The sequence below is a fragment of the Bombus vancouverensis genome, chromosome 15, assembly GCF_051014615.1.
Source record: "Bombus vancouverensis nearcticus chromosome 15, iyBomVanc1_principal, whole genome shotgun sequence".
NCBI classification, from domain to species: Eukaryota; Metazoa; Arthropoda; class Insecta; order Hymenoptera; family Apidae; genus Bombus; species Bombus vancouverensis.
Genome location: NC_134925.1, coordinates 7,622,760 through 7,645,243, shown reverse-complemented (window position 1 = coordinate 7,645,243; position 22,484 = coordinate 7,622,760). Strand labels below are relative to the sequence as shown.

Here is a 22,484-nt window from a genome sequence, read left to right as displayed (position 1 = left end):
ACGAAAGCGACGAAAACACGATCGAGGCCTGATTCCTCTCTATCGGTGAACCGTAATTACGTGGAAATAACTATGTAAGCAGAGACCATCCCACCCAGGTACGTGACGATACATTGAACGATGAAAATGCTGCACCGAGAGATTTTCGAGCGTGATAAAATTTGACGAAGTATGAGAGTGTTTGGCCGAGTTTGAAGCAAAGGAGTGATCAGATAGGATGATGAAAATTTGGGGGATTTTCGGTAGAAAAATACCGAGAAATTTTAGAGCGTGATAATGTTTGACGAAGTATGAGAATTTCTGATAAAGCTTGAAATAGTAAATGACGAGTGAAACGATAAAAACTTTTGCGTGCAATTTGTGATTTTAATCCATTGTATACGAGCTGCCATTTCTGCATGTTTGTATTTGGCGCAAGAACTTGTCCTATTTATATATTTTCCACTCTATATATATATATATACGGATTAATGATGAATACACTGTGGATGTTCATGTATTCATGGTAGATTTAAAAGTACAAAAATGCACACTATGTAGAAAATATGCAGTCATATAAAAATATTCAAAATACTATTGTAATGTATAATTAGCAGTGTTTTATGCAATCTCTGGTTAATGCAAATATCTTCTTTCTTGCACAATTATCATTGCAATCAGCTCTCAATAATTCCCCATCAATTTTTTTAGGTTCATCCCATCCTCCTAATACTTATGAAGCAATTTACATGAAGTTATTGACAACGAGGAGGTGTATTTGGATACTTGTACCTCCCAGACAGGATATAATTTAATCAGAAAATTACGCTGGTCGTTGACCTACGGATTGGCCCGGTCTTGATCTCTGGTCTCGCGAGCAGAATGAAGAACCGGTTCGATTCACCGGTGCAACATATTTATCGGTTGTTCAGCGTGGCCGATTCGAGGGGTTTCGACGCGGATGAGCACATCGTCCCGGAGCAGCACGCTTCGACTAGTCGCGCCTAAACGCGTGCACACCCGGAACGAATTAAAGGCCGACTCTTTTTCTGGCCGAACAAACCGCTCGCGTTCGTTTTGCTCGATTGAACGCTCGTTTAACGCTCGATCGGACGGTCTTGTCTCCGTTTCTCCCTCGAAAACCCGAGGTTCTCACTGATTCAACCGTTTATGTCCTCACGGTGCGATACTTTTTATATGTATTGGTTTATACCAACACATGGTCGTAAATAAAAGTAAGGAATTAGTAGATTTAATTGATAGATTTGTTGAAAATTTGACCCGGAATACTCTATTGATAGGGATACAGTCATTTATGCGGCACATTATTTATTTACATTAAATCTTTTACATTTTGCAAAGATATTTATAAAATTGTCATGATGTGGATGAAACTAAGGAATTGGTAGGTTTAATTGGTAGATTTATTGAAAGTTTGCTTCGAAACATCTCAACAACGTTAGAGTCATCCAAATGGAATATGTTTTGTTTATTCTAGTTCTTTCACGTTATTGCAAATATATAGAATATTCTTCAAACAAAACTTCTCAACGGTGCAACTATCAGAGTGGTAAAAATGATTAACTGCTAGCATTTCATAGAGTTTTATGACCTTTTTAGAAAACAAAAAACTTATCTGAATTCCATTGATCTTAACGAAGTTTTAAGTAGCGCTTGATTCAATAAACTCCTGATCGAATCCACTTATTTGAACTTGTATTATATGTATAAATGAAAAATAAATAGCGAGGAGAACCAGTAAATTTCCATTAAGTGTGTATACTTATGCATATGAATCGTTTGTCCCTTAATAGGATCATACAAATGGAATTCTACCGTATATCATGATATACGGTACACGAGACAGATAAAGACGTATTAAAATTGCAAAACAAATAGCTCCATGGTCTCTCCAAGTAACCTTCTTTATGAAAACTTCTCCTGTATCTAACTTATACGCATATATCATAACATATATTATAATATTATACTTTATATTATATTATATATACTATATTATTATACTGTAATACTATATTATATTTATATTTTATATATTTTGTATTATATATACTATAACATTATATTATATTATAATATCTTCTAAAGTTACATCAGAACCGGTAGAGTAATAGACGAAAGAAAAGGAAAGAGGAAAAGAAGATGATAAAAGGAAACACAGAGGACAAATATTGCAATACTGAACTGCATGAAACCTTCTATATGCAACGCATACAAATTTTATGAAAACTAATAGAACAGTAAGAGAAAGGACCGGAGAAACAATAAAAACAATATTACAGAAAAAAGTGGTAAAAGAAGTAAGCAGAAAAAAAGAGGATTTTCCATGACATTTCTGCGGTATCGTTTGTAAACTCGTTTCCCGTTTTGCTGTTCCCAAGGACGCCGACGTTTCTCAGACAAAACAATTCGAACCGATAATTAGCGTCATTAGCGAAACGTCCCCTCGTTAAATCAGGAGGGTTGCGTGCAGGCTACAAGGAGAGAGAGAGCGTGGAGAAACGTCGTGTGGAAAGAGGGTCGAAAGGGGTGGCAGGCCCTCGAAATCCGCACGATAATTCCGCCCATTCCGGATTCGGCCCCTCTGACTAAATCCTTTTCCGATTCTCAATGCTACTTATCCTTCGTTGCAGAGTCACTGACGAGAGAGAGAGAGAGAGAGAGAGAGAGAGAGAGGGAGGAAAAAAAGGGGGCGCGGTTCCGAGGGGTTGAAACGCGTCGACCCCGACTAAGCTCTCAGTTGAAAATTTCTCGCGAAAATACCATAGGAAGGGAAGAAAAAGAGGCAGAGAAAAAGTCCAGCCGATATTCGATACTTTTTTCCCCTGGAGTTCAGCAGCCTTCGTGAGCTAAGACCATAAAGATATAAAGATAAAGTACACGAGTCATACGTTACCGTGTAAGTGGATGCGATATGGGAACAGAAAGAGAACGTTGCATAGAGGTCCCACGTGTCCTTGTCTAATCAGACATGCACACTATTGCACACTGACTTTCGTTGATCGTTGTTGCTCAACATGTTACTGTACAAAATGTAGATGCGTTGGGTGTTAGACGAGGACACAGGGTACCTTTATACAACGTTCTCTTTCTGTTCCTATTTTTCAGCTTTTTCAGCTCGCTCACCGACTCTATCTTTATATCTCTATGGCCAGGACAGAGGATTGCTGTACAGAGGTCGTTTAACGTTTCATATTTTGTAGCTGGTTCGATTGTTACGCTGGATCGATATGGACAGAATTGTGTGTAAGATTTTCGAGCAGATTAGAGAGGCAGACGGATGTTTGTTTGGAGATAGTATAGATTGTGTGTTTAAGAGGGATGAGGTTGTCTGGCGTGTCTAAGCGTTGTGTAATTTATTTCTCTAATTGTTCTTCGATAGCGTCGATCTCAAATAGAATCTTCTCCTACGGAAAGAGATTTCCCTAAATTTCGTAGCTGCCTTTGTCGTTTTACAGCGAAAATAATTTATCAACGTTAGGTATGATTGAAAAATTTCCCAAGTTGCTAAACTTTTACTGTTTCCTGACGGATTAGTAGAAGATGCCAAGTGTCTGAGGGTTTCAAATTTAAGATAATCTGTGAAAATAAAACGCGTATTGTTAAAAGATGTTTACAAGTCGTCGAAACCCCAATGTACTATATCGCGTAAGAAAAAGATCCAAAGCGTTTTCAGTTTATAATTAAAAATCACCTATCGATATTGTAAAAGAATTTGTCAAATTCTACGAAATTCTGCAGCTTCCTGTAACGATAAACAAGTCTTCGAAACTCGTTAGATATCTTTTGAATTATTTAAAAATTACTAAAGGCAAATATTATTAAGATATTTGCCAAATTCTTCGAGAGGCAGAATGAAAGTGTCTCAAGCTCGCAATTAAAAATACCTTAGCAAAGTCAACTATTATTAAAACAAATCTCTGAGATTGCCCAAAATTCTAGTGTTCCATATGACGTTAAAGATTCTAAGCGTCTTCAGCCCATCGCTGCAAGTAGCTGGTCGAGGGAGGGTGGACCTTGTATTGATTCACAACTTCGCCCCTCCTGTCTCTTTTGGTATCCCGTAGAGAAACGGGAGGTGGACGAACGAGAGGGAATAAGGGTGCAAGTGGTAAGGGAAGACGGCCGTCAGCCCCTAAACATTGGCGTGGGATGTCGAACTATCGCATAAATTAGTCTGCAACCCATTTTGTAGCTGGCAATTGTATCTTATTCCTACGTCTTCTTTCTTTTTCTCTACCCTTTTCCCCCCTTCTTTTTCATCTTTTTTACTCACTTTCTCACCTTTTTTTTCTTCTTTTCAGTTGGCACTTTTTACTCTGAACGCAAGAACGGTAAAAGTTGTGGGGAGAAGTTCTGAAATGTATGTCGAGAGGCATAAGAATGGGAAGTTCTCTGCGTCGACGAAGATACAGCGGTTGGCGTAGGATTCTCTTTTACATTTGATATTTCATGATTTTATGATATTTCATGACGTTATTAATGTTACTCTTTAATTTAATTTTATTAAGTTCCACGTGCTTTCAAGTGAATATTTCTTATAGGTGTTGGAATCGTATATTGTATTTGTATATATATATATATATATTTATTTATTTATTTATTTTCTATCCATATGTTATATGTTATAGCTTTTGGATACAATCAAAATCGTATTAAACCCTAAAGGTAAAACCTAGGACACCTACAGCCTATAAATAGGTAGCTAACCGGTGATAAAAATATTCTTCTACCTGTTAAAATTATATTATCATTTTAAAGGAGATTATTAATGTTGCACTCTTTTTGATTTAATTTTATAATTTTGATACTGATTCGAATCTTTCATAGTTCTTAAAATAATACTAGTATTATTGCGATTTGAAATGTTCCTTTTATTTCTGTGTGCTATTGTTTTTCTTATTACGTATATTGACACATGTACACTTTCATCTTTAGTTTACTAGCTAGTAGAGTAAGTAGTTTTACTATTTGATGTTATTTTTCTCTGAGTATTCTTCACTTTTCTTTAATAACATTTCTGTAGACACAAACAGATCCAAAACTAAAATTTCATTATCTGTATAATTTAGTCAATTTTATAATTGATTGATTTTCCAACGTTTTCGATCCATTGAAAACTTCTCAAAGCCTGTGGATAGTCACAATAGGATGGTCGTTTCTTACTTTCACTATGGTTTACGTAATAAGACGAAAAGGTTAACGTTCAGAGAAGACGAGGATAGAAGCTAGAAATACCAGCAACGATGCTCTTTCGCGATTAACATCCTGTCGCCAGGAATTTCTACCTTTTCTTCTATCATATTGGCCGCTATTATGTCATATTACATATTTTACCATTATCTTTCACTGTCGTATGATTACCAATTATTATTATTATTAAACCTAGACTAATTTTATTGCACAAATAAATCCCTTAAACAAATTCCCCTTAATGTGAAAAACTGTCTATCATAATCTTTCGAAATCTCCTCGTGACCGTGAAAATATGTAACGATAAACTGTGTAAAGAAATTAAAAGGCAAAATGAACTTGCAAATTTCTCCGCAATACTTTCAAATTTCGTTCGATTAATTAACTAATCGCGAGTACTTGTATTAATTCTTTCCAGGTCTGATTAACATGCATCAATAAATTGTGCAATTGAAAGATCACAGCACGTGTTCCACGATAATAAAATAGCTGGACATAAAGTTACGTGCAATTCTTGGAATCTCGGAGACGTGAAAAACGACATACGAAAGAAATGACGTCTCTATGGACGTCTTTATGTGTTAAATAAATATTTTCACGATTTCTTATCGTAGATCTAACCACTTTTCGTATCAAAAACTCGTTCGAGAGACAAGTAGAGTTAGGTAATCGCTTTCAACTTTTCCATTGAGGATTCGATTATCGTTTCCTCCGATGGAAATTTGCATTGGCCGCGAGACAGATCTATTACAATATTACATGGATAAGCGTGATCTATCCTCGTCCATTTCGCTGACCCAGGCAAAGAAAAGACACGTTTCAGTGTCCTTGCATTCTGTTCAGCTTCACGATCCGGCTGACACGTCCGTCTTCCATTACGATAAGAAAAATATATGGCCCGGACCGCGGATACATCGGCGATTTATTTCGCGAAATAAGCAGAAAACCGCCCACCTCGTTCCTCGTAGAATCTCCTCTCCGATCGGCCGATATTCTCTGTGTTATCAAATTTAATGTGCTTAGTTTTAGGTCGATTTTCCGTCTAAGATTAGATGTTAATATTATGTTCTCTTCGATATTATTTCCGAATAAATATCCTTTCTCTTTATTTAGGATTTAAATGGAACGTATTAATTAAGTTGCTTTATTGCTGTTAGTTTTCAAGAAATAGCCATTCCAAGGATTATCGTGTGCTGTCGCAGAAATCGCCAAATACGTCTAAGAAAATTGCCTTTTAATTTTGCTTTTCAATGGTCGATAGGCTTATCTGTATATCAATTAAGTTATAGCATCGCTGTTAATTTTCAGACAGTAGCCATTCGCGGAAAGAAATCTCAAAAAATATAGTGAAATAAAATCAGCTCCTAATCAGTCTTTTGAAAGTTTGACAGGCATATCGCAATTAATACGAATATATTAATATATTTATCATTGGATTCTCCATTTAGTTTCCTTTAGTATAGTTGTATTATTTGTCCATCTTAAACCTACTTTTGTCTGTTAAAAGTTCCCCAATATGATAAGGAAGATTTTACATAGCTGTAATATCTGAAATTTAATAAATATAATTTCCATTCTTTTCTCATCGTTCTTTACTTTTCGCGTCATTATTATTACTATTGCACGATCTAGCCTCGCGTCTCAACTTTCACGATTTTAACGATTACTTTCGATGCAAAGTTTAACGATTTCCTTTTTCAATTGGATTTTTTTTCGCAAACGACGTCAACCGATAAATTTCAATCATCGATTTGATAGAGCCGCGGCGCACAGGCCTCGAGATACGCAACGTTTACGCGCCCAACTCCCAATTTTAATGGAAACCGATGATTACGTTCGATGATTAAATTAATGATTCAGCCGCGTTTCAACGTTTAATCTTGTAACAGCAATTCCACCAGACTTCCACGCTACTGATAATCTAGCCAATACTGTTAGTATAATTCCACGAGTTATCTCTGCAAAATGTACCTTTTATTTCTTCGATGATTTGTCGAGTCGCGAATTTTCATCAATTTCGTCAATGAATAGTAACTAAACGTGTATTGCTACCTACCAGCTACTAATTTCTCGTTTATGCTTTAATATTCTCTATATTAGATAATGTACATACAATTATTCTAATTGAAACGAATTTAATACCTCTGCTTGATTATAACTGCCAAATGAAATTCTAGTACATATCGAAATTGATAATTCGAGCATCGTTAATTTCATTATTACAATGAATTTATTATTAATTTGTACGCCCAGCTGATATTACACCTAATTGTCTATTTTTCGGTTTGATATGCTATTATACTGTATAACATATTGTCTCGTTAAATTCAGATCTTCCCTCTTTTAGTATATTATTTGAAATATATTTGCTAAAAATAGAAGAATAATTATCAATTAAAAGATAGATCCTCTATTTCTACTTTATGTAGTCTTCTCTCAGTATTCAAATTAGCAAATACTATTTTCTAATAGTTTTTAATTTCGATAGACAATCACAACTTAAAAGTCGTATTAAATGTTCCAGTTACATTTTTCTATTCTCTGAACCAGCCTACAATACAAGAGACGTAGTGAAGGTATTCAGACTGTTACTTGGACACAGAAGAGTAACGCGGAAATTTTTGCTACGAAGAGAAACAGCAGAGCGCGAACCTTGCGACCTATCGCTCACAGTTCAACGCGTAATTCTGAAATGCAGCAAATTAGATGAACCACGGAACAGATTCAAGATCCCCAAGGAACTCAAGGAAGCATTCAGTACGGAACAAAGCAGAGAAATCCTCCTGGAATTCATAAAATCAATAGACATATAGGACGAGATCTGCAGACAAGAAATACCGTCGCTAATGACCGTGTTGTCGACATGATGTTAAAGAATGGAAGAAGAAGAGGAAGAAGAAGAAGAAGAAGAAGAGGAGTTATTTTTTCACGTAGTTCTTTTAAAATCTGATTTTATCAGCAAAGAAGAGTAAAGCTAATACTTGTTTCTTTCTTATAAAAATATAGTACCAAATGTCAGTATTGCGATCACTGCTTTTTTAATGTTCAATATTGAAAATTTTCCATAACGTTAGAAATGTAAAATCATTTCTCCTCGCGATCATCAACTTTGTAAGAATGACGTTCCAGAGACAAAATGGTATTCCGCGTTTGGCTTCTTTCCTCTATTACATTTTTCCTGATATTCCTAACTCGTTTATTATCTGAGCTTGTAACGAGCAAAAGCCTAACGTAATAACAATAATAATATCGCAAGTGCATCTAACGTCGCCTACCAAATTTCAAATCCTTATCAAGTAAAGGATAAGAGACAATTTTATATCGAATTAATCTGGAACGAAAGAGACATCGTTTGTGTTTTACGTACATAAAATACGTTTCTTTGTACATGTTTCACTACAACTTCGATGCGTTGCGGATTTCTGTCAATGCTTCCTTTCAAAATATTACAGGTAGACGACACTACAAACCAGACGATAATAGGAGCATTTACTCTAATCAATAAGTAAGTAAATAAATAAATAAATAAATAAATAAATGGTTTCTCATGTACAATTACCGATCACATTAAATTTTCCATATTTCTCTTTCCTCTCTCAGCATCGAGCAAATAAATATGCATCTCGACAAGTTTCAACAAAGGATCCTCTCTTCAAGTTCCACAAAACTTCTCCCAATTTAGCCAGACGAGGCAGAGCCATCCGAAAACATTCGTCTGCCTGACTCTGAACGCACTTTTCCAATTGCGGAACAAAGGGAAGGAATTGTCTGCCGGCGAAAGTCCTGCGAAGAGGAGCAATTATCGCAACGTATTCCAGACACTATCGTTCTCATCTTTTTAACGGGGCCAGACACGAAACGAAGCCAAGGGAACCTTAGCCAAGAAGACGATGCTTTATACGTTGACTAGCCGAGCCAGGATCCGGTTTATAGCTCACGAGAAGTCTTCGTTGTATTCTTAAAACTGTTCCAAAGGAACGCAAGTAAGTACGAACCGATGTATTTGTAAATGTGGCTGCGAATGACCTCGAATATTGCCGCTATCCTTCATCTTTGCTTCCTCACGAGGCAATAAGAATATGATAAAAAGTGTTTTCTCTTGGAACGGTTACTGTTTTTTGATTTATGTAGGTTTCAGTTAAACGGGGCGGTGTTTGGAAACGGTTCGGTGCTTAAGTGAAATTATTGTGAGTATTCTGAGTTGATTCGTGGTCGTTGGGAAATTGTCTTTTCTTAAGGTCGATCATGTGTACTAATATTTTCTTTTTTATTTGGATGAATTTTACAATCAATTCTCGTTGAGAATTATAAGTAAAGTGTACTAATATTGGCTTGGAATTTTCTTTTCCAAGTTCTTTAAAGTTTGACGCGTTTGGAAATTGTGTGATCATTGAGAGAGATCATTAAGTGTTACTTGGAGGATACGAAAAAATTCTTTCCTTCGGCGTTGCTTCTTTTGGCGGATTATGCGAATTAATATTGTCTCGAGTTTCCATTTCAAAATGCAGATGCTTTTTTTACAATTAGTGATATTTCTTCGCTAATAATCTATCGACTCTTTTTTGCCTGTTTTATAGTAATTCGTTTATTTATTTATCTATATAGAGTATTTGTTAACGCTTGGAATTATTTTTAAATAAATGCTTTTTCTTCGATTATCGTGATTACACAGACCCGAGGTAATTAAAAATTGTTTATTATATTTGTCCTGAATCGTAGAGTATTATAAATTTGCTGAGTAATTATAGTAATCTATTTGTACTTTAGGCTCATAGCCTGTTACAAGGAGGTTGTTGGGTTCTTATTTCCAATTTTATTACATTATATCATATTTTTACATTGATCCTTCAATTAACACCATGAAAATATTTCATGACATTTTAATACTTGTAATATTTCATCCAACGAAGCCAAATTAGTTTTAAATAAATTTTGCTGATCGACGTTTCAGAATAATCAGACGATTGAAAATTGTTTATTATATTTTCCCTAAATTGTTAAAAATGATAGAACGCATCTATATATCGTGCAAAGACATTTTTCATGAAAAATATTTCACGACTTGCGTATTTTTTCGAAAAGTTAGACGCTGTAAACAGGTTTCCCGATCTAACACATTTTTATCCCCCATCCTTTCTTCCCTTTATGTCTCCACATTTTTCCTCCATGTCTCCATTTTTTTACTTTATTGTTTGACTTGCTCTATTCAGCTCACGAATCCCCTTTCATCTATCAAATCCTTAATTCTTATATTTCTTTGCTTTTTTCATCTTCTGTTACTGTGTGCTCTAAAGATATCATCCCCGGTACCTGCTCGTTTCTTCTCCTCTTTTCTCGGGGCTCGTTTCCCCTTTTGTTCGTTTGTTGGCTACGTAATTCCTAGATTTAAGTCTAGAAGACTTGAAAGTCGACTCGCGAAACGTAATATTCACGGGAAACCATCGTACAATAATAATTAAACGATACGGATGCCCCTCTTTAATTATTTTGTTACGCAAGCCGACTGATCGTTTACAGTCTGTAATGCATGGTAATAATCAATCTCGTAGAAATTAATAAAAAAAAAAGAATTATTCGTTCAAGTAATATATTAAAAATTTCAATTCTTTTCGTCAATGTTTATTCTGTATGAAAACTATAATTTTCATCTTAGAGCGAACAATTAATAGTTATTTATCTAGTGAAAGATCTACTAATAGATGCTGGAATTTTACTTAAACACGTGTAACGAATTTTTCTTATAGCTGAAATTTCTTTTCGATATTTCATTTCGTCTTTTAAAAGTTAAAGTTTCTCATTTTTCGAGCTTGTACACCGTTTTTATTGCTGAAATTCGATTGTTTTTCTGATTACTGGAATTCCTTTTTGGTAACCCCACATACTCTTCTACCGTCAAAATTCCTTTTTTCCATCTTTCATATCTTTCCCCGTCGCTGAAATTCTTTTCTTTCTAATTTGACTGCTTTTCTCGTTGCTGGAATTCCTATTTGCTACCTTACTATTGAAACATCCAGTTTTAACGAACAGTTGCAATAATTCATACGAATAGTTTTGCTTCTTTTTTCTTATGTTGAGATAGATCGCTTTCCTCATTGCTGGAATTTCTTTTTGGTATCTATCTACACCAATTGTATTTCGTTATTACAATTTCATTTTTGTCAGCCTTTACATCTGTTTTGTTGCTGCAATTCCTACTTATTACCATACTACCAAAGCATACAGAATTTTAACGAACAGTTGCAATAATTTTCAGCAATATTTTTGCTTCTTTTTCTTGTGCTGAGATAGATCGCTTTCCTCATTGCTGGAATTTCTTTTTGGTATCTATCTACACCAATTGTATTTCGTTATTACAATTTCATTTTTGTCAGCCTTTACATCTGTTTTGTTGCTGCAATTCCTACTTATCACCATACTACCAAAGCATACAGAGTTTTAACGAACAGTTGCAATAATTTTCAGCAATATTTTTGCTTCTTTTTCTTGTGCTGAAATGGATCGCTCTCGTTATTGCTGGAATTCCTCTCTGATATCCTTAGTTTAATCGTATAAATTCCTTCCCGATCATTTTTTCCATCTATCTTACTACTGAAATTACTTTTTACGTTTTAATTGCTAAAACGTCCAGAATTTTAACGAACAGTCGCAATAATTCACAGCAATAAAAGGGCTAAACGCTTTAACACAATCCCAGACGTAAGATTTCCCTTCGAACGATCATCATTCCGTTTTCGCTCGTTGCAGATGTATGCATGCGGGAAGTTTGTCGCGCGAATAAAGCGATTCCACCCTGCCAAGGGATGAGGACGGGGGTGAAAAAAATGGCCGTGGACGGGGAAAAGTTTTAAAAGTGAACGGAAGGCGGAGGGCGTGGGGGAAAAATTGAGTTTCTACCGCGCAGACGGCGAAAAAACTTCCTGCAGACTGAACAGGATTTCGACGCGGAAAGGAAACAGAGACGGAGAATGGCTCGCTGAATTCGAGGTAAGTCGAGGATCATTCTGCCGTTTCTTTTCTTTGTTGAAACAACCGAGAGAGTTGTTAGAAGCTGTAAGTTTGTTGCTGAAGTTGATCGTGTATATTTTGTGCACATAGGTATTGTTTAAGTCTATACTGTGCGATTCTAGTTAGAGTATTCTTATCAAGCTTTCTCTTTTTCATTTTTCAAGATATGCTGAAACATTTGAAACTTCCGCGTGTTTGTTTCTCATCCGCTATGGCAAGTTTTGTTATGTAGACCAGTTAGCAAATAAGGACGTAGATATTCTTAATCGAATGAAGGGGAAGAAAGATGGTACAAAGAAAATGATAAAACTTCAGGCCTTGTAGAGTTGGAATCGTTAGAAGTAGATGTCTGTGAAAATTGGTGAACGAGGCTTTCAGCTACATAGAAATTATTTTACATGCTGCAACCATAAAGAACGTCCAAAGGATTTCACTGCGTAACATAAACATACAAACTGTTAGATCTCCGTGAATCCTTGAACACAGGAGAATGAGCGAAAATTGTACAACGTTTAAAATAAAAATTAGCAGATATTTCAAAAATTAAGGGTTGTTAATATTAGAATTCTTAATTTAATTTAGAATTCATCCCACGTAAATTTATTATACTCAAAGTCAAGATTATCTCAAATTCGAAGAAGAAGCAATTTTTATTCTCGGCGAACTTTAACGAGATTTAGTCTTCTGAACATCAAGAAATTGAAAATAAAGGGATCAATATTTCGTTTCGATTTTGATGAAACGGCAAGATATATTAATGCCAGCGTGGAAAATGTTCTAATTTTCGGAGGCAGGCGGTCCAGTGGACATTTTGTGGTCGGAAGTCCGTAAAACGGCACAAAATGCTGGCTGGTCGGAAGCACTGGAACTGAAATCGGCCGATTTGCGCCACTCTCGGCGTGACAAAAGCGTACGCAACGCTCTCGAAACAGTTTAGATTAAACGTAGATATTTGTGAATTATGCGGCTACCGGGGTGTCCGTGTGTTCGTTAACAGCGAGTAATAAGAGTTGGGGTGGGCGGCAGCTAGAGAAACATTTCTGCGAATTATAATTGGCATTTCGAGTGTGAAACGCGATACATAATGCGCGGTTTCGTGTTTAATTAATATATACAGCAGGATTTAATTACGTGCATTGAGAAACAATCTGTGAAGAGAGAACGTGAAATTTAGAAAAAGAATTATTGGTATTTCTTCTTTAATTTTATACAGGGTCTCATCTGTTATCCACACATTCTGATTTACACGTTCCTTTATTTTTAACTATTGTCACACGTAGCGAAAAATCGAGTCAACTTTGTCTCTGTAAACGGAATCATATGCTAGCCCGTGTAGACTTACATTTTCTATTAAAAAAAAAAAAAAAAAAAGCTATTAACCTACATTCATGCGGAAGAACTGTTAGTTTGATAGATAGCTGAACTTTTACATTGTAAAAATTATCGTATGAAAGACATTCGCCGCATTTCATACGATAGCCTCTACGATAGAAAAGTTAAAATATCTTTTAAACTAATGAATCTTTTATATACAGGGGTTGGTACTTTTTTTTTTGTTTTTATAAAGAATGACGAAATAGACAATTCCATTTAAGAAGACAGTACTGTCCTCCACATAACTTTTACGCGTTCACCTTACAAAAAAAAAGAGGTAATAACATTAGAATATGGCCACCTCGAAACTGTTCGACTTTTATCTGAAACATTTTTCGCTACGGGCAATAACAGCGACATGAATCACGAGCTCTATATCAGGTTTATGATTTCCCTGTATATGATTTCTGTAAAGACGTGTATTTGAGGAGAGCCTCGTTGTGAAGGTTTTATGGTATAGATGTGAATATAAGAAAAAATATGCTGTATTGGTAAGATATCTGACGGTGATATAACGTAAGAATACGTAGAAATAGGGAGAAGCAATAAATCACACACGAACAGTATAGCGTGTCATTAATATTTTATCATTATGATCTTATATTCACTCCTTTGTAATATCTCCCATCTAATTTTTATATTCTCGTGCGAACCGTTAACAAAAATCAACATTTCATATTCCTCTAAGAATATAGTAATGATCAATTTCCGTGGTTCGTGAGAATTTTATTAGTGCAATTGTTCTTACCATAGTCTTCGCGACTTCTTCTATCTTCTCAATCCATTAAGAATATCTTTTATCGTAGCTTTATCACAAGGATTAGAAAGGGAAATTGCATCAGGATTTATCTATTTGCAGTGCACGTAATCGTTTACTCGTGTCTTTTAAGCAGTGAGGAAATAATCGCGTTATTTTTGACAGGATAAGCTTTGATATTGTGCAGCTGTAAATAAGGCAACGTGCAATGATTATTTTGCGGGCAATTTACTGAATTAGAACTACAAAAATTAAGAGAGTCGTAATCTTTAGAAAATCTAAATTGGCGATTTTACGTATAAAAACTTTGTAAATTTATCTCTTAATCAATTAATTGTTAGGGATTTGAATATGTGTTTAAATATATGGACAGATGATCGTTTCTCTCCTTTGATTGAAGTATTTCTTCGTATACCTCTCATTTTCGGAATTTTCATAGTCGTCGACAATTCCAGTCCCAATGAAAAGATATAATTTTATAAGTAAGTGGTCCATCATACCTGTAACAGAAAAGAAAACACGAATTAGAAATCGAAATTTTACCTACGTATTTCTTGCTTTCTGATAATTAAACATAATGTCGTACACTTTGGAAATATTTAAATAGCAGCTATTCTTTTTTTCTTTTTAGAATCAAAATTCTTCGATAATTATTTTATATTATTTTAGAAAATCACATTCTACGCGTATAATGAGAAAGTTATATATCTGTGAAACGTGAGAACGAAGAGCAAAAACAATATTTGATAGAATGGATGTTAAAACTAAATATTCTTTGTTCATTGAATTCACTTGGAAAATGGATAGAACGAGGAGATGGTGAATTTTGATTGTATTTTAATGACGGCGAGGTAAAAGAGCGGCAGCGAACAACTTTATGAAATGTGAATTAATGTGTAGAAATTAAAGGAAGAAATTATTATACATTTTACCGGATGAATGTTAAAACAGTGAAATGTAGATAATTTTTATTGTATTTTCATAACTATTCCATGCAACTTGGTGTTTCATCGTGCAAAAAGGGACGCGCCTGTTTGAAATTCATTAAAACTTTATTACGTTTGTATTAACATACGTTTATTATAATGTAATTATGACAATGTTCTCGTTAATACCGCGTATTGAATATTAACATGAGATCTTGCAGCAACAAAATCTCCGAATATGCAAATATATCATATTTAGTAACATCGAATAATATTAAGGTATAATTTTTTAATAAATATCGAAATATTATGATTCTTCATTATACAAACGTACCAAACATAACCCTAACCTTAATGAAAAAGCTAGTAAGTCAGTAAGTCCTAATTTTTCAAAAGCAACAATTTACATAACCTACAAACGTATCAAACCTAACCCTAACCTTAATGAAAAAGTTAGTAAGTCAGTAAATCCCAATTTTACAAAATATAACAATTTCCATAACCTACAAACGTAGCAAACCTAACCCTAACCTTAATGAAAAAAGTTAGTAAGTCAATAAGTTGTAATTTTACAAATATAACAATTTCCATAACCTACAAACGTAGCAAACCTAACCCTAACCTTAATAAAAAAAGTTAGTAAGTCAATAAGTTCTAATTTTTCAAAAGCAACAATTTACATAACCTACAAACGTACCAAACCTAACCCTAACCTTAATAAAAAAGTTAGTAAGTCAATAAGTTCTAATTTTACAAATATAACAATTTCCATAACCTACAAACGTAGCAAACCTAACCCTAACCTTAATGAAAAAGTTAGTAAGTCAGTAAATCCCAATTTTACAAAATATAACAATTTACATAACCTACAAATGTACCAAACCTAACCCTAACCTTAATAAAAAAAGTTAGTAAGTCAATAAGTTGTAATTTTACAAATATAACAATTTCCATAACCTACAAACGTAGCAAACCTAACCCTAACCTTAATAAAAAAAGTTAGTAAGTCAATAAGTTCTAATTTTTCAAAAGCAACAATTTACATAACCTACAAACGTACCAAACCTAACCCTAACCTTAATAAAAAAGTTAGTAAGTCAATAAGTTGTAATTTTACAAATATAACAATTTCCATAACCTACAAACGTATCAAACCTAACCCTAACCTTAATAAAAAAAGTTAGTAAGTCAATAAGTTGTAATTTTACAAATATAACAATTTCCATAACCTACAAACGTAGTAAACCTAACCCTAAGCTTAATAATAATAAAAAAGTTAGGGAATGGATAAATTCTAATTTTCCAGAAATAGGAATTCATCAACTTGACATGAACCGTGAACCGTGACGGTATTCGTACAATCATAATAATATGCCTAACCTACAAAACAAACTATATGAGCTTCAGAAACCCGTATACTCGAGTCACGAACCGATAGCAGAACGAAATCTTGGCTTGGATTCATTCGGTTGTGAGCGTGAACGTCGACGTTGCATTATACTACGGAGAAGATACCGACGCGGGGATATTGCACTCATCCGAGGTTGCGATGGGCGACGTTTCATAAGACAAGTCCCGTGTCAAGTCGGCGTATCATGTTCCTCCATACGCTTACGTGTACCGGAATTTAGACCCGGGTGTAATGATATCACAACCATCCTATGGCACCCACCACCCTCTCCAGTGAAACTTCTCTCACGGATTTAACCCTCTGCTGTTCGCCTTTCTTCGGTGAGAATGCAGGCGTTCACCGTGTCGTTGTATATACAATGGTAGCAAGTTTTTAGTGGGTCAACGTTGAACAACTAAGAGATAGCGGTGACAAAGTTTACGAAACCATATCGCTTGACACGCACGATAGACGTTCTATAATATATTACTTTTGTTGCATTTAGGCACAGAATAGAAGAAAATCTGCCATATCGAGTATATAATACAACAGCAGAATAGAAGACAGAAATTAAGCAAGTGTACAAGCATGAATATCAAGCAAGTTTTTAGTGGGTCAACGTCGAACAAGCAAGGGATAGCGTGACAAAGTTTTCGAAATCGTATCGCTTGACATAGATCATAGACGTTCTATAAAACAATATTTTGTTCTATTTAAGCACAAAATGGAAGAGAGCCTGTCGAATGTATGGTACAGGAGCAGAATAGAAAACAGATATTAGATATTAAGCAAGTGTCCAATGTAGATGAAGGAATTACGTGAAGGATATTAGCAAAAATAATGAATGGCCAGACATGTCAAAACGTAAATGAAATATTACCAGACGTGCACTTATGCGAACAAAGACTGAGACTTTGAGGCTCACCACGATAAATGATCCACGATAAAAATAATTTTCCGTATTCCAATTTGATATTCTAAGTTCATTACTCTAACAAATTTTACTTCATTCTATTGGATTGGCAACTAAATGATCGCGGATTTTGTCATTAGATGGTATTGACAAAATCTGCAATCACTTAGTTGCCAACCCAACATACGTTACGATTTCAATTATATAGGGGTGCTTGACGAACGAGAGGGTCGTAACGATTCTTAGCAACAATTTAGAACGATTTTCATGTATTACATACACTACTGCAATTATCATAAAACTCTAACAAACTTTACTTCGTTCGACGTTTAACATTACGATTATTTAACATTGTACAAAATAATAAAACACTACGATAGAAACACTGGAAAGCATTGAATTTCATTGATTTGAGAAATATTAATATTTAGAAGTTAACATCGTGAAGCGTGTACATAATCGTTCTACGCGAAAAAATCATTATAAATTTTCGCTTATATTCGAATGAACGAGTCAAAGCCACTTTAACAACCGTACAAAATACACACACAGTATACACACGTAGAAATCTTTGAAATACCCTCAGAACTAGTTCTCGAGGACAGGCTTGCACACAATCGAGTTTATATGGGTGAGAAGTGACCCGGGTGTTTGAAAGGAATTTTGGGAAGTGGATCGGAGGTTGGAACGATAGCGGTGTTTTGGGGCGGTTTAGAAGGGTCGAGCGAGGTTTCGCTAGGGTATTCTGAATGGTAACTCGCTTGGGGAGCTCGAGAGAAGGGTTTGAGAGAAGGGTTTCGAAGAGAGGGTCGGGATGTTAAGAACTGATTACTATTGAATCCTCCAAGAGGAGTTGTTTCTGCGGTTTCAAATTCTCCTCTACGTAAACGCGTATATACACTTCGATCGAGATAACTTTTCGTGTTTGGTGGTGGTTTGTTATTTTTGTTCAACCTTCTGTAACGATCGTTTGGGTCTTGTTTCATATGTCAGCGTAGAAACCAACAACGAGCAAAAGTTTTTCGGTCATTGGGTATAAAATATAATTTTTAACTGACTTTTAATCTAACTTGAACAAGTTTAAAGCAAGGAAATTTGATATCAGAAAAAGAAGAATGACTACGTGGATATATCAAATTGATCAATCAAGTAAATCAAAGTAAGTTGAAAATTCAAGATCTTTAGGTTTTAGACTTACACCATTTTCATAATCGACAGCATATCTCAAATATCAGCCTGTAATTTTATCATTAGACTAGATGCTTATGCAGGTTTATCGTGAATTTATTATAAATCTATATATTTTGAATACAACTGGAGAACTAGGAAGCATAGTGCATGGTTTTAGTCGATGTTGAAAATTTATGCTATTCTTATTCTATCTTCTGTAACCATAGTTTTATCCATTTGTGTCTAGAGTGTACATTGCGCACGTCTATGCAAATTTATACAGGGTGGTTGGTAACTGGTGGTACAAGCGGAAAGGGGGTGATTCTACGCGAAAAAAGAAGTCGAAAATATAGAATAAAAATTTTTCGTTCGAGGCTTTGTTTTTGAGAAAATCGACTTTGAATTTTCGCTCGGTTCGCGTGCACTTTATCGCGTCTCGTTATAACCGATCTCACTGTAGATCGTTGTCTCGATGGAAAAATTAAAAAAAAATTTTTATTCTACATTTACTACTTTTTTCACGTAGAATCACCCCCTTTGCCGCCAGTTGCCAACTACCCTGTATATCACGAGCATAATTGAAGGGCTGAGAATCGTGATATTATGCGTTCGTTATCGTATAAAATTCAATTATTCGAATTTTTATCGCGAGAAAGATCGCAGGCCGCTTATGGGAGACAGAGATTTTATCAGAATATTTTACTTTGATCTACAATTTCGTGACTCTACGATCCCCCTCAGAATCTATGAATTTCCTAACAAAATTAACTTACTCTTTCATCATTAGATTAGAAAATTCTTTGCTTAAAAATCCAGCAAAATCAACGTTAATTTACCGCGTCGAAGTCTATTCATCGAACCATAATTATCTTCGATCTTCTACTTCCTCGACGTCCATTTCGATTAATTGAAATAAATCCAATGAAGAAACGATTTCCTCGGCCGTAACGTGCAAAACGGAATTATTTTCAATTATATGTTTTCCCGGCCTTCGTTTCGGTTAATTGAATTAACAGAAGCAATTGGAACTCGTCCCTTAATATCTAAGTCAAATATCATCGGGCGGAAATTTCCTCAACTTAATTTCTCGCGCTCTTCAGTCGTAAAAGAGAGTCGCTAGATGATGCTCATCGTCGACAGGGAAACAAAGGCTCGCGAAATAATTCCACGGAACTTCGGCGAGTCTATGGTTACGCTGGTGCAACCCCCTCGACGCACCACCCTCCAGCCACCCCTCTAAGTCTCGACTCTATCACTTTGTCAATAAGTCAGTCGCCGTGCACAACATTATACCAGGGGATCGATATACACGTTGCTCCGCAGCTCGGCGAACTTATGCAATTCCTTAGCTTCTGTTGTCTCTTCTAGCCGGCAAATTGATAAATACAAAGGCTGGGTATCCAAAACGTTTCTTATCGATTTAAATGTAAGTAGACTTTAGGAATAATTTAACGTTGCGATTATGGAAATTGACATTAAATGGAAAATGCGACTCTAATCGTAGGAATAAGTTTGGAAAATGGTGCGTATTTGAAAAATATTGATATTCTAATATCTCGGACAGCTAAATAGGAAAACTTGCGCATTCATAGAAATTGACAAATACGAAGTTTCAGAATGGAAACGTTTCTTACAGATACAAAGGCTGGGTATCCAGACGTTTCTTATCGATTTAAATGTAAGTAGACTTTAAGGATAATTTAATGTGGTGCAATTGTAAAAATCGGAATCGAATGCAAGGAAGATTTTAATTGCCGGAGTTATTGAGTTTGGAAAGTTGTATATATTTTTAGAATATTGATTTTATAATGTTTAAAAAGGTGGAAAGGTGGAGGGACTCATTTGCAGATGTATAAATAGGTTTTAGGAATAATTTAACGTTGCGATTATGGAAATTGACATTAAGTGGAAAATGCGACTCTAATCGTAGGAATAAGTTTGGAAAATGGTGCGTATTTGAAAAATAGTGATATTCTAATATCTCGGACAGCTAAATAGGAAAACTTGCGCATTCATAGAAATTGACAAATACGAAGTTTCAGAATGGAAACGTTTCTTACAGATACAAAGGCTGGGTATCCAAACGTTTCTTATCGATTTAAATGTAAGTAGACTTTAGGGATAATTTAATGTGGTGCAATTGTAAAAATCGGAATCGAATGCAAGGAAGATTTTAATTGCCGGAGTTATTGAGTTTGGAAAGTTGTATATATTTTTAGAATATTGATTTTATAATGTTTAAAAAGGTGGAAAGGTGGAGGGACTCATTTGCAGATGTATAAATAGGTTTTAGGAATAATTTAACGTTGCGATTATGGAAATTGACATTAAATGGAAAATGCGACTCTAATCGTAGGAATAAGTTTGGAAAATGGTGCGTATTTGGAAAATAGTGATATTCTAATATCTCGGACAGCTAAATTGGAAAACTTGCGCATTCATAGAAATTGACAAATACGAAGTTTCAGAATGGAAACGTTTCTTATCGATTTACGGAAACGTAACTGGAGTTTAGGGACAATTTAATGTCCTATAGCGACAGAAATTGAAATTCAACGGAAGTAAGATTGTAATTATAAGGGTGAGTTCGAAGATTGTTACGTATTTCGAGAATATTGATATCCTGATATTTATGAAAACTAAATAGGAAAACTTCCTAATGGATTTTATCTTAAACTTATGGATGTATAAAAGTTGGTAAATATGAAGGCCGGTTGATCGAAAGATTTCTTATTGAGTTAGAGAAATATAAATTGATTTCAGAAATAATTTCACGTTGTAAAATTGAGAGAATCGTGGAAATTTTAATTTCATGCTAATTCGAATGTTACTTAATTCTACGCAGAGTACCGATTTCATGAGCGCGCAAAATCGTAAATAGTGTTAGTGTAAAATTGTAAATTTGGCAGGGTGCGCTTTAGAAACTCAATTTTCTAAAACTACCAGCAGATATTTTAGAGCAGCGAAATCATGCAAACTTCATTTCTTGAATATCAAAGAAATATTTCAAATACTCAAATATACAGGGTGGTTGGTAATTGGTGGTACAAGCGGAAAGGGGGTGATTCTACGCGAAAAAGAAGTAGAAAATGTAGAATAACAATTTGTTTTAATTTTTTTTTTAATTTTTCCATCGAGACAACGATCTACAGTGAGATCCGTTATAACGAAACGCGATAAAGTGCACGCGTACCGAGCGAAAATTCAAAGTCGATTTTCTCAAAAACAAAGCCTCGAACGAAAAATTTTTATTCTATATTTTCGACTCCTTTTTTCGCGTAGAATCACTCCCTTTCCGCTTGTACCACCAATTACTAACCACCCTGTATATACTTTAACTATTCTTCAAAACAGTGCGAGTAGAGCAATCTAACTTCCATTGTATGGGAAATCAGCTCTATCGAGACAAAATTCCATTTATGGAAATGAAAAGAAAAGAAGTTTTCAGTGGAATGAACATTTTTTAAGCTTTAGAGTTTCTCGCGCGATTCGCAATTTCCTCGAAACATTTACCGTTTCGAACATTGAATAGCGTGATCGGTGTTGCGAAAAGAGAATCTTTCATGATTCGGATTTTTCGGGGTCAAACGGTTCATTTGCCACGTCTGGCGAATTCCACGGATTCGAAGTAACTTTCGGTTGAAAAGAGAGTGGAAAAAATTGACCCGAAAAGTTACGGGCGTGCCACGATCTAAAATATTCAAGAGATTCGAGAACTACGAAAGTGGAAATGGGTCAATTTCTTTTATCAAACTG

The 22,484-nt window shown here is 35.0% G+C and overlaps 1 protein-coding gene and 1 long non-coding RNA gene across 3 annotated transcripts in view; one reads left to right on the top strand and one right to left on the bottom strand.

Moving 5' to 3' along the window:
- The window catches only part of Sdc (Syndecan), a 236,076-nt gene that overhangs the window by 26,864 nt on the left and 186,728 nt on the right, over positions 1–22,484 (bottom strand). The window lies entirely within an intron of this gene.
- Positions 7,660–22,484, top strand: part of LOC143303666 (uncharacterized) — a 60,144-nt gene continuing 45,319 nt past the window's right edge. For both annotated transcript variants that reach the window (XR_013060185.1, XR_013060184.1), the window contains exons 1-3: positions 7,660–8,702; positions 8,794–9,176; positions 11,938–12,177. This is a non-coding gene — a long non-coding RNA (uncharacterized LOC143303666). The remainder of the gene's footprint in view (positions 8,703–8,793; positions 9,177–11,937; positions 12,178–22,484) is intronic.